At 47.5% G+C, this 10,415-nt stretch overlaps 1 long non-coding RNA gene across 1 annotated transcript; it reads right to left on the bottom strand.

Moving 5' to 3' along the window:
- Positions 1–702: 702 nt before the first annotated feature.
- LOC129819117 (uncharacterized) lies at positions 703–1,412 on the bottom strand. Its single transcript, XR_008754021.1, has 2 exons — positions 1,259–1,412; positions 703–744 (listed from the first exon to the last, which is right to left on the bottom strand). It is a non-coding gene; the product is annotated as an uncharacterized LOC129819117 (long non-coding RNA).
- Between the last annotated feature and the right edge of the window lie 9,003 nt (positions 1,413–10,415).

The following is a 10,415-nucleotide window of genomic DNA, read 5'->3' as shown; positions in this document are numbered from 1 at the left end:
TTCCGTGTAGTGGGGTTTTGTTCAGATAGCAGCCGATAAGACAGCTAACGATTAGCGGGCCTCAGATGAGCGTTCAGGTAACGTCGGGACGGAGGTGCCGGTTGGATAAATCCCTCGGGCAGATAACGTCGGCAGTCAGTCGTAAAGGCCTGGTGGGGTTCCGTATCTGCAGCAGCAACAGCAGAAATGATGTCAACACATACTGGAGAAGTTACTGCCTAGCCTCAAGTGGCTAGCTTAGCTAAAGAACTGACTATGTCGGTCACAGTGAGCATCACCAAAATGATACATCGATGAACCAGCAAATGCACACCCCATTTCTGTTTGAAAATGTTGAAAGAGGAGTTGGACTGTTTTTTCATGCCCAAAGTTGACAGTTAAAGCAAATTTCCTGCAATTTGATGAAACCACCTGTTCTGAATATTCCCCCATGGCAATTCCACCTATGGGGGAATTAGTTTCCCATATTCTGTTGTATACCACTGAGGAAAACAAACAGCTAATAAATGATTTGTGTTGATTCACTCAGAGTCATTTACCATTCATGTCCTGGTCAGAGCGAAGAGCCATCAGTGACAATATTCACACTGAAAGATTAGTGGAATCTATGTGGGTAGCTGGACGGGTAAGATGACTGACAGTGAAGGTGAACAGGTGGTCACGTGTCAGGTGACAGAAGAATGGATGAGACTGAGGCAGGAATTCCTTTAACCATAAAGTGGTATATTTACTGAGTAGTCTGTGCTGCATAACAAAGGAAACAAAATAACACGTATCCAATCAAATTCATAATCACAAAGATCAAATCATAACAATCATTCATTATTAACATAATTAGGGAATTCATGAATCCAGTTAATTAAGAAGTCAATAGTAATCACCTGTGAGTCATTTAGGCTCTTAACTATTTCGCATAAATCATGAAATAAATACAAACAGTGAATGGTCATTCAATCTATAATCTCCTTTAGTTTGATATCAAAGTCGATCAGTTAGCAAACAATGACATTTCTCATTTCATCCTTTCAATTGGTCTTCATGTGTACATGGAATTAATTTAATTACATATTAAACATATCGATTGCATAATTGGCCTATGAGGATCCGTATGATCATTTACAATTCACATTACACAATATGTTTGAAGCGTGGCTCCAAGCCGCGCTCCGCGATAACAACTATAAACAATAACTGATAGCCAACTCTCCTGCTCGCAACAGATAGTTCACATTAAAGGTAACAGAGTCGGTGGACTTACGTGGATTCATGGACGCACAGAACTTCTGGAGCAGACGGAGTTAAGGAAGAGAAAGCAGCGAGATCAGGCGATGCCGTTTTCCTCCTTTTATGTGGATGAGATCTGTCGGTCATTGCCACCTGACCTAATTAAAGCGCTCTGGCCCAGCTGAGTAAGTGGCCATGAGTTAAAGGATTATTCCACCAACTCCATGGGCCTTTTCTACAGCCACCCTGGAAATTTGTTAAATTGCACACTCCTCAAAAAGGCTCATTGCTCCCCGTCCTCCGTCATCTCAGGGAGAGGAATTAGTCGAGCAATTGGCCTAATATATGTCCGGTTCTTTACCTGGATCTCTACTGATCTAACGCGACCATCGATCCTAGGCATGGTCTTAGTGATACGTCCCACCGGCCAGGAGGCTCGAGGCAGCTGAGGGTCCACCACCATTACTACTTGGCCAGTTTCCAGGCTGGCCATTTCTCTCCGCCATTTCCCTCTGTGCTGTAGGCTTGGTAGGTAATCCCGAATGAATCGGGCCCAGAAATGGTCAGCCAAGATCTGGCTGTGTCGCCACCGGCGTCTGCCAACGAGGTTGGTATCAGCATACATGGCTTGAGGAAGTGACGCATCTCGGCGTCCCATCAAGAGCATATTCGGTGTAACCGGATCGGGGTCAGCGATATCTGCAGAGAGATATCCCAAGGGTTTGGAGTTCAATATCCCTTCCACCTCTATCAGGACGGTCCGCAAGACAGTTTCAGTGACAGTTTGGTCCCCCAGGACGACACGTAAGGCCGTCTTTACAGATTTGATCTCTCGCTCCCATGTTCCTCCAAAATGAGGAGCTCCTGGAGGGTTAAATTTGAATAAGATTTGTTGGTCCATCAGCTGATCCTGGAGGCTGGGTTCCATGGCTTGGAAGGCTTCCTCCAACCTGGCTTCTCCTGCCTTGAAGTTTGTGCCTCTGTCAGCCAGGATCTCGTAGGGTTTCCCCCGTCGGGAGATAAACCGCCGTAGGGCCATGAGGAAGGCTTCAGTATCCAAACTCTCCAGTAGGTCCAGGTGGACACACCTAGTCGTCAAACACTTGAATAGAATGCCCCAGCGCTTTTCCACTCGACGACCTAGCTTGATCGTCAAGGGGCCAAAGCAATCTACTCCTGTTGACCAGAAGGGTGGTTTGAGAAGGCGCAAGCGAGCAGGGGGTAAATCTGCCATTTTGGGCACAGTGGCTCCAGCCCGCCATCTCTGACATTCTACGCAGGCGTATTGGTGCTTACGAATGGCTCCTCGTCCTCCAAGTATCCAGTACTTCCGCCTCATCTCCCCATTGACCCTCTCTGGCCCTGGGTGGAGAAGCTTTTCATCATAACTCTTGATGAGGAGCCTGGTAAGAGGGTGTCTGGAGTCAAGGATAATTGGGTGGATAGCGTCAGGGTCCAAAACTTTTGCTCGGCGCAGCCTCCCTCCGACTCTGATCACTCCAAGGAGTTGATCATATTCTGGGGCGAGAGAGAGAAGACGGCTCTCCTTAGCAACTTCCCTACCAGCTTTCAGAGCTTTTAGCTCCTCAGGGAAGCTAACTGCTTGTGCATGCTGGAGGAGTAGTGTCTCTGCCGCGAGGGAGGTGGGTATAGAAGCCACCCCATCTGAGGTCTGGTTTATGGCGGCGATCAGATCTGGCAGTGTTTGGGATTGGGCTAGGTCAGGGAGAGCTGTTGTTGGTTCCGTAGAGATGCTGTAACATTGGGCGGACTTCCTTAACTCATGAGTTTCAATTGGTTGCGGAGGAGCCGCACGCCTGGGGGCTTTCGGCCACTCGTTCTCTGGTTGGGACAAGAATGGTGGTCCCAAGCTCCAACGATGGGTTTGAGCCAGTTCCTTAAGGGTTTTACCCCGAGTAACGTCATCAGCCGGATTGTTTATGCTATCAACATACCTCCAGTCCTGGACTTCTGTCAGGTCTTGGATTTCCGCAACGCGAGTTCCGACAAACACCTTATACCTGCAGGACTCCGATGTGAGCCAGGTCAATACAGTGGTCGAATCACTCCAGTAGATGACCCTCTGGATTGGCAAGGTGAGCTCGGCTCGCAAGGTAGAGGCCAACTGGGCTCCGGAAAGGGCAGCACTGAGTTCCAGCCTAGGCATTGACAACTGCTTCTTGGGTGCGACCCTGGACCTGGCCATGACAAAGGAGACATGGGTGTGTCCTGCCTTATCTTCCACTCTTAGATAGGAAACCGCCCCATAAGCTCGCTCCGAAGCGTCACAGAACACATGCAATTCCAGGCATGATCCCACTTGGTCAGCACAGGGTGGTACATAACATCTTGGCATTTGGACTCCAGAGAGCTCCGATAACTCTGTTTCCCAACAGATCCATCGTTCCACTAGGTCAGCCGGATGGATCGGTTCATCCCAGTCCCTCTTGGTCTGCCACAGGTCCTGGACTAACACTTTGGCCCGGGTTGTGTATGGCAGGATATACCCAAGGGGATCGTATTGACTGGCCAGTGTCCGATAGATGGTGCGCAGAGTGGGGGTTTCGGTACTCAGGGCTGAGCGGTGCTTGTACCCAAGGGTATCCGGTATGCAGCTCCATCTCAGTCCTAGAGTGGGCTCTTGTGGGTTAGCACCAGACTGCGATAGCCAGAGTTCACTGCTACTTGACCTAGCTTGTGGCGGGAGGTGCTGGATAACCTCCGCTCTGTCACTCGCCCACTGTCGGACCTCAAATCCCCCTTTGGACAGGAGATTCCGTACTTTATCGAGGAGTGCTTTCGCTTCAGCCGTGGATGGGATGCTCTGTAAGCAGTTATCCACATAGAAGGCATTTTCCACTGAATCCCATACTTCTGGGTCACTGTCTGGGTGCTCCCGTGCGTGTCTCTGCAGAGCGTATATGGCACAGCAAGGACTGCAGGTGGTGCCAAATGGGAGTACTTGCCATTCATAGATGGTGGGCTCTGCGTCTCGTTCCATATCTCGCCATATGAACCGGAGCAGTGTGGTGTCGGAAGGCAGGAGACGAATCTGATGAAACATGGCTTTGATGTCTCCACTGATGGCTGTAGAGTGCTGCCGGAACCGGAGAAGGACACCGAGCAAGGAAGGACCTAAGGTTGGTCCCGGGAGTAGACAGTCATTCAGGCTTTGACCAGCAGCTTGGAATGAACAGTTGAAGACAAGTCTGTACTTCCCACCGTGTTGCTGGATAACATGGTGAGGGAGATACCAGGATTCGCTGAGTGGGTTTCCCTCTTCATGAGCGGTCACTTTTGTGACATAGCCTGCCTTCAAAAGGTTATGAATCTCCCGGTTATGAACTTCAGCAAGCTCAGGATTCTTCATCAGGCGTCGCTCCGTTCCACGCAGTAGTGGAAGTACAGCCCGTGTTGTGGTTGCCAGAGGAGGATGGTTGGGCACCCGTAGCAGTGGGGTTGCGTACCTCTGAACGCCATCCAGTTCAGTGGTGGTGGTGCGCTTCTCCAGGAGGTCTAATGCATAGGAGTCATGTTTTGAGCGGGTGACCTCCTGTAGCTTCTGGTTGGAGAAGGTGTCCATCTTCCAGAGCATCTCTACATTCCGAAGGAGGTCAGTGACCGCACAGGGGGATGGAGCTGGATTGCTTCTGGTGAAGAGGACTTGCTGTGACTGTACAGCTTGGGTGGAGAGAAGTAGATGGACTGGACCTTGCACAGCCCAACCCAAGGCTGTATGGACAGCAATGGGCCCTCCTTCTGGTCCAGCTCGTATAGGCTCAGTCGGGGTGACGAGATGTGGGTGGTCTGACCCAATCAGGATAAGTGGCGCTACTCTGGCCAAGTTAGGAAGAGGTAATCCTCGTAGATGAGGATATTGTTTCTGTAGAACACTTACCGGGCAGGAGTGCTCCGCAAGATTCAAGCCATCTGCCGTGAAGGCATTGGTGATATTATAGGCCACGTCCCGGTTTCCTGAAGGTGAAATGCTAAAGGTCACAGCAGAGCCTTTCATTTGGATAACATCATGTCGCACCGTTCTGAGGTTAACCTGTCTAGGATGAGGGTGCCGCTAGCGGCACTCCCCCCCCACCCCCACTGAAAAGGCAGAGCCGCGAAATTCAAAAAAAAAATATTTTTTTAATATTTAACTTTCACACATTAAAGTCCAATACAGCTAATGAAAGACACAGATCTTGTGAATCCAGCCAACATGTCCGATTTTTAAAATGTTTTACAGGGAAGACACAATATGTAAAGATGTAAATCTATTACCTAAAAACACATTAGCATAATCCACCATCTTTTATTTGTCCACCAACACCAGTAGCTATCACCAATTCGGCTAAACTAAGATATTTATAGCCCCTAACCAAGAAAAAAACTCATCAGATGACAGTCTGATAACATATTTATGGTATGGGATAGGTTTTGTTAGAAAAATGTGCATATTTCAGGTAGATGGCATAGGTTACAATTGCACCCACCGTCACAAATGGACTAGAATAACTACATAGAGCAACGTGTTTACCTACTTACTAATCATCAAACATTTCGTAAAAATACACAGCATACACTAATCGAAAGACACAGATCCTGTGAATACAGACAATATTTCAGATTTTCTAAGTGTCTTACAGCGAAAACACAATAAATCGTTATATTAGCATAGCACATAGCACATAGCAGCCCAGCATTGATTCTAGCCAAAGTGAGCGATAAAAGTCAACATCGCCAAAATATATTATTTTTTTCACTAACCTTCTCAGAATTCTTCAGATGACACCCCTGTAACATCACATTACAACATGCATATACAGTTTGTTCGAAAATGTGCATATTTAGCCACCAAAATCATGGTTAGACAATGTGAAATGTAGCCCAGCTGGTGAGAAAATGTCCGTGCGCCATATTAGACAGTGATCTACTCTTATACATAAATACTCATAAACGTGACTAAAAAATATAGGGTGGACAGGGATTGATAGACAATTTAATTCTTAATACAATCGCGGAATTACATTTTTTAAATTATCCTTACTTTTCAATACAGTTTGCGCCAAGCGAAGCTACGTCAAAAAACATGGCGTCCTAAGCCACTAACATTTTTCGACAGAAACACGATTTATCATAATAAATTGTTCCTACTTTGAGCTGTTCTTCCATCAGTATCTTGGGCAAAGGATCCTTTCTTGGGTCTAATCGTCTTTTGGTGGAAAGCTGTCCTCTTGCCATGTGGAAATGCCAACTGCGTTCGGGATGAACTGGAAGCGTGCCCAGCTATTCACAGCGTTTCAGAAATAAATGTCCCAAAATCGCACTAAACGGATATAAATTGCTATAAAACGCTTTAAATTAACTACCTTATGATGTTTTTAACTCCTATAACGAGTCTTAACATGACCGGAGAAAGATTACTCCCAACACTAATGCTTGGAACAGGTGTGGGTCGGTGTCCTCCACGCGCATGACGCACCAAGAAAAGACTTGCTAGCTACAGGGTTTTTTAATTTATAGTGCCTGTGAACGCGCAATCGACCCCATTCAAATCGTCATCACGTAAAGGCATCCAGGGGAAGACGTAAGCAGTGTCCGTATACTCATAGCAATAACAGTGGCCTTTTAACTGACTCCAGATCAGGGGCCAACATTTCTGAAATCTGACTCCATGTCAGGGAAATTGCTGTAGAATGGGTTCTGTTCCACTTAGAGACAAAATTTCAACTCCTATAGAAACTATAGACTGTTTTCTATCCAATAATAATAATAATATGCATATTGTACGATCAAGAATTTTGTGGGAAGCCGTTTCAAAAATTACACGATTAGCATAAATAGTGACAACAGCGCCCCCAGCCTCAACAGGTTAAGGGTCTCAGGAGTCCCCTCCAGGTTTAGCTAACGGGTGGCCGCCGTGATAATGATCGTTCTTTCTGACCCATCATCTAGAACGGCGAATGTATCAATGCTTCTCCCTTCACTTTGCAGAGTGACCTTGACCACCTTCAACATGACCCTTGGAGACCGGTTCTGCTGGTCGAGGTACAGCTCCTTTGCAGCTCCTACCATGAGCATACTCTGCTCCTTCTGTGCTTGGGGAATTACATCATGCAACACTGTGAAATGGATTTCCTTACAGCGATTGCAGGGTTTCCTCAATGTGCAGGTCTCCGCCTTATGGCTACGGGCACACTTGTAGCATCGCTCGCCTGAAGTGATCCAGGCCTTCAATTGAGTTTGAGTGAGCTTTTTTACCCTGGGGCATGAGCCAAGGAAGTGTCCCTTACTATTGCAATATGGGCAGTAAGGCTGGAATTTGATGTTCTTGCTCTTGAGAGGGGTCTTCCCGGGTTCCTCCCCAGCTTCACTATTTAAGTACATGGTAGTGGGATTTGGTCTTTTCTGTCCCCCCTGGCGTTCAAACTCCTTCCTTCCCCCGGTGGCTATGGCTGAGATTGTGGCCTGGTGAGCGATACTTTTCGCCTTTGCCTTCACCTCCAACCATGCGGCCAGGTCTCTGAGTGCATAGGTGCTTCTCGAGCCCTCTTTCAGGATGCCCCTGGTCAAACAATGTTCAATGAAACTGTCTCTGAGGTACACTGGAAGCTTGCTAAGAAGCCTGTCCACGTGGGAGCCACATTTCAGCTCGTTCCCATCTTCTCATTCAACAGATTGGAGCATTGAGGTCAGGGATTGGACAGCCAGGGAGAACTCTTGGAAGGCAGCATGGTCTCCCATTTTAATTGGAGACATGTTCAGGATGTTGTTTAGTTCATTCAGGACTAGCTGGCGTGGCTCACCATATCTCGCCTTCAGGGCCTGGAGAGCTGCAGTGTATGGTGTTGCGGAGTGCATAAAAGATTGGGCCAGCCTGTATGCACTAGGAAACCGCAAATGATCCATTAGTACTTGGTATTTGTAGCGTTCTGAGCGATGACTGTGAATACCCAGTAGGCACTCCAATGCCATTTCCAAAAGGACAAATTCACTCTCCTTTCCGCTCTCAAAGTATGGCAGTTTGGGTCTGGGAATTCCATAGGCTGAGGCTACTAGAAGTTTCATAATATTGGCTCCCTCTTCTGGTTGCGTGAAAGATGAACCCGGGACTTCTGATGAGCCCACTGTGACCTCATTGGGCCGGTCCCCTACTGTCCCAGACCCTCCATTGGTGGCAGACGGAATTGGGTGAGAGCCCTTCCACCTGATGTTTGAGGACTGGCCTGGCCCTGGACGAGAGGAACGATTTGCCGTGGTTGGTAATTGGCGGAAAGGCGAAGGAGTGATGCTTTGTCCACATGGAGGAATGCTAACTTCTGTCACTGGCCTAGAGGGCGTTGGTGGAGCGGCCTGTCCCCCATGCTCCGTGTTGGCTGTTGACCCCGGAGCCTGTGTGCCATGCTGTACCAGAGGGGCAGATTGGGAAAGAAAGGCAGACAGGTCAGGTCCATGTGGAGGGGTGGTCAGGTCAACTCCCTGTTCGTTCCTCTCCAGGAAGGATGAGACCATCCGTGCCTCCTCCAATTCCCTTCTGGCTTGACGGTGCCGTCGCTGTTGTGCCAGGTCCTTGGCAATGAATTCCCGTTCCTGTAGAGCACTACGGGCCTGCACATCCAATAGATGACATCGTTCATCAGCCTGTCGTTCCTCCTCAATCTGACGCTCAATTTCCTCCAAAGCTAATAGTTTCATCCTCTCTTGTAGGACAGCGGTCTGTGAATCGCTGAGGGCTAGTGAATGGCGGCTGCCATGGCCACTTCCAAAGGGGTATCCACTGGTCGAACTCCCACTCCGTCTAGAGTGCCTCGACGATTTCCCTTTAGTTAAGGAGTGAGCGGAGCCTGCCTCAGGAAGCTGGTTGACCTGTGCTGTGGGAGTCACCTCCATGGGTTCTTCCTGTAGACCACTTTCCTGCTCCAACGCAGTTTCCGGTGCTTGGCTCAGAGGAGATGGTTGATGGCTGAAACGTACAGTTGATCCATCATCACCTTGAGCTCTAGTGGGCTTGCCCTTTGATGTCGAAATCTCAACCACATAATCCTTAAGATAACCAGGTGCTTGCCTGGTTCTTCTAGTGCTGCTGGTGGTTGAGGATGAAGCCTTTGTTGCTTTAGGCTTAGCTCCTGGATATTTCCTTTGTTCCAAGACCTTTCCCTCAGCTGCCCTCTCCTCCTCTCTTCCCTCCAGTGGAGACAATTCTTCCCTCTCCTCCTCCATTTCACCTGTCTTTGGTTCAGTCATCATCCGGCTCGAAGGACCATTGAAAGATTAGTGGAATCTATGTGGGTAGCTGGACGGGTAGGATGACTGACAGTGAAGGTGCACAGGTGGTCACGTGTCAGGTGACAGAAGAATGGATGAGACTGAGGCAGGAATTCCTTTAACCATAAAGTGGTATATTTACTGAGTAGTCTGTGCTGCATAACAAAGGAAACAAAATAACACGTAACCAATCAAATTCATAATCACAAAGATCAAATCATAACAATCATTCATTATTAACATAATTAGGGAATTCATGAAGCCAGTTAATTAAGAAGTCAATAGTAATCACCTGTGAGTCATTTAGGCTCTTAACTATTTCGCATAAATCATGAAATAAATACAAACAGTGAATGGTCATTCAATCTATAATCTCCTTTAGTTTGATATCAAAGTCGATCAGTTAGCAAACAATGACATTTCTCATTTCATCCTTTCAATTGGTCTTCATGTGTACATGGAATTAATTTAATTACATATTAAACATATCGATTGCATAATTGGCCTATGAGGATCCGTATGATCATTTACAATTCACATTACACAATATGTTTGAAGCGTGCGCTCCAAGCCGCGCTCCGCGATAACAACTATAAACAATAACTGATAGCCCACTCTCCCACTCGCAACAGATAGTTCAGATGAAAGGTAACAGAGTCGGTGGACTTATGTGGATTCATGGACGCACAGAACTTCTGGAGCAGACGGAGTTAAGGAAGAGAAAGCAGCGAGATCAGGCGATGCCGTTTTCCTCCTTTTATGTGGATGAGATCTGTCGGTCATTGCCACCTGACCTAATTAAAGCGCTCTGGCCCAGCTGAGTAAGTGGCCATGAATTAAAGGATTATTCCACCAACTCCATGGGCCTTTTCTACACACACACAACATCCTCATGGCAAGGGGATGAGCTATTCCAACAAGGTTAAGTACCT

This window comes from Salvelinus fontinalis, chromosome 21, assembly GCF_029448725.1.
Source record: "Salvelinus fontinalis isolate EN_2023a chromosome 21, ASM2944872v1, whole genome shotgun sequence".
In the NCBI taxonomy this organism is placed as follows: Eukaryota; Metazoa; Chordata; class Actinopteri; order Salmoniformes; family Salmonidae; genus Salvelinus; species Salvelinus fontinalis.
The sequence above is the reverse complement of the archived record's forward strand: the minus strand, read 5'-3'. Positions and strand labels throughout refer to the sequence as shown.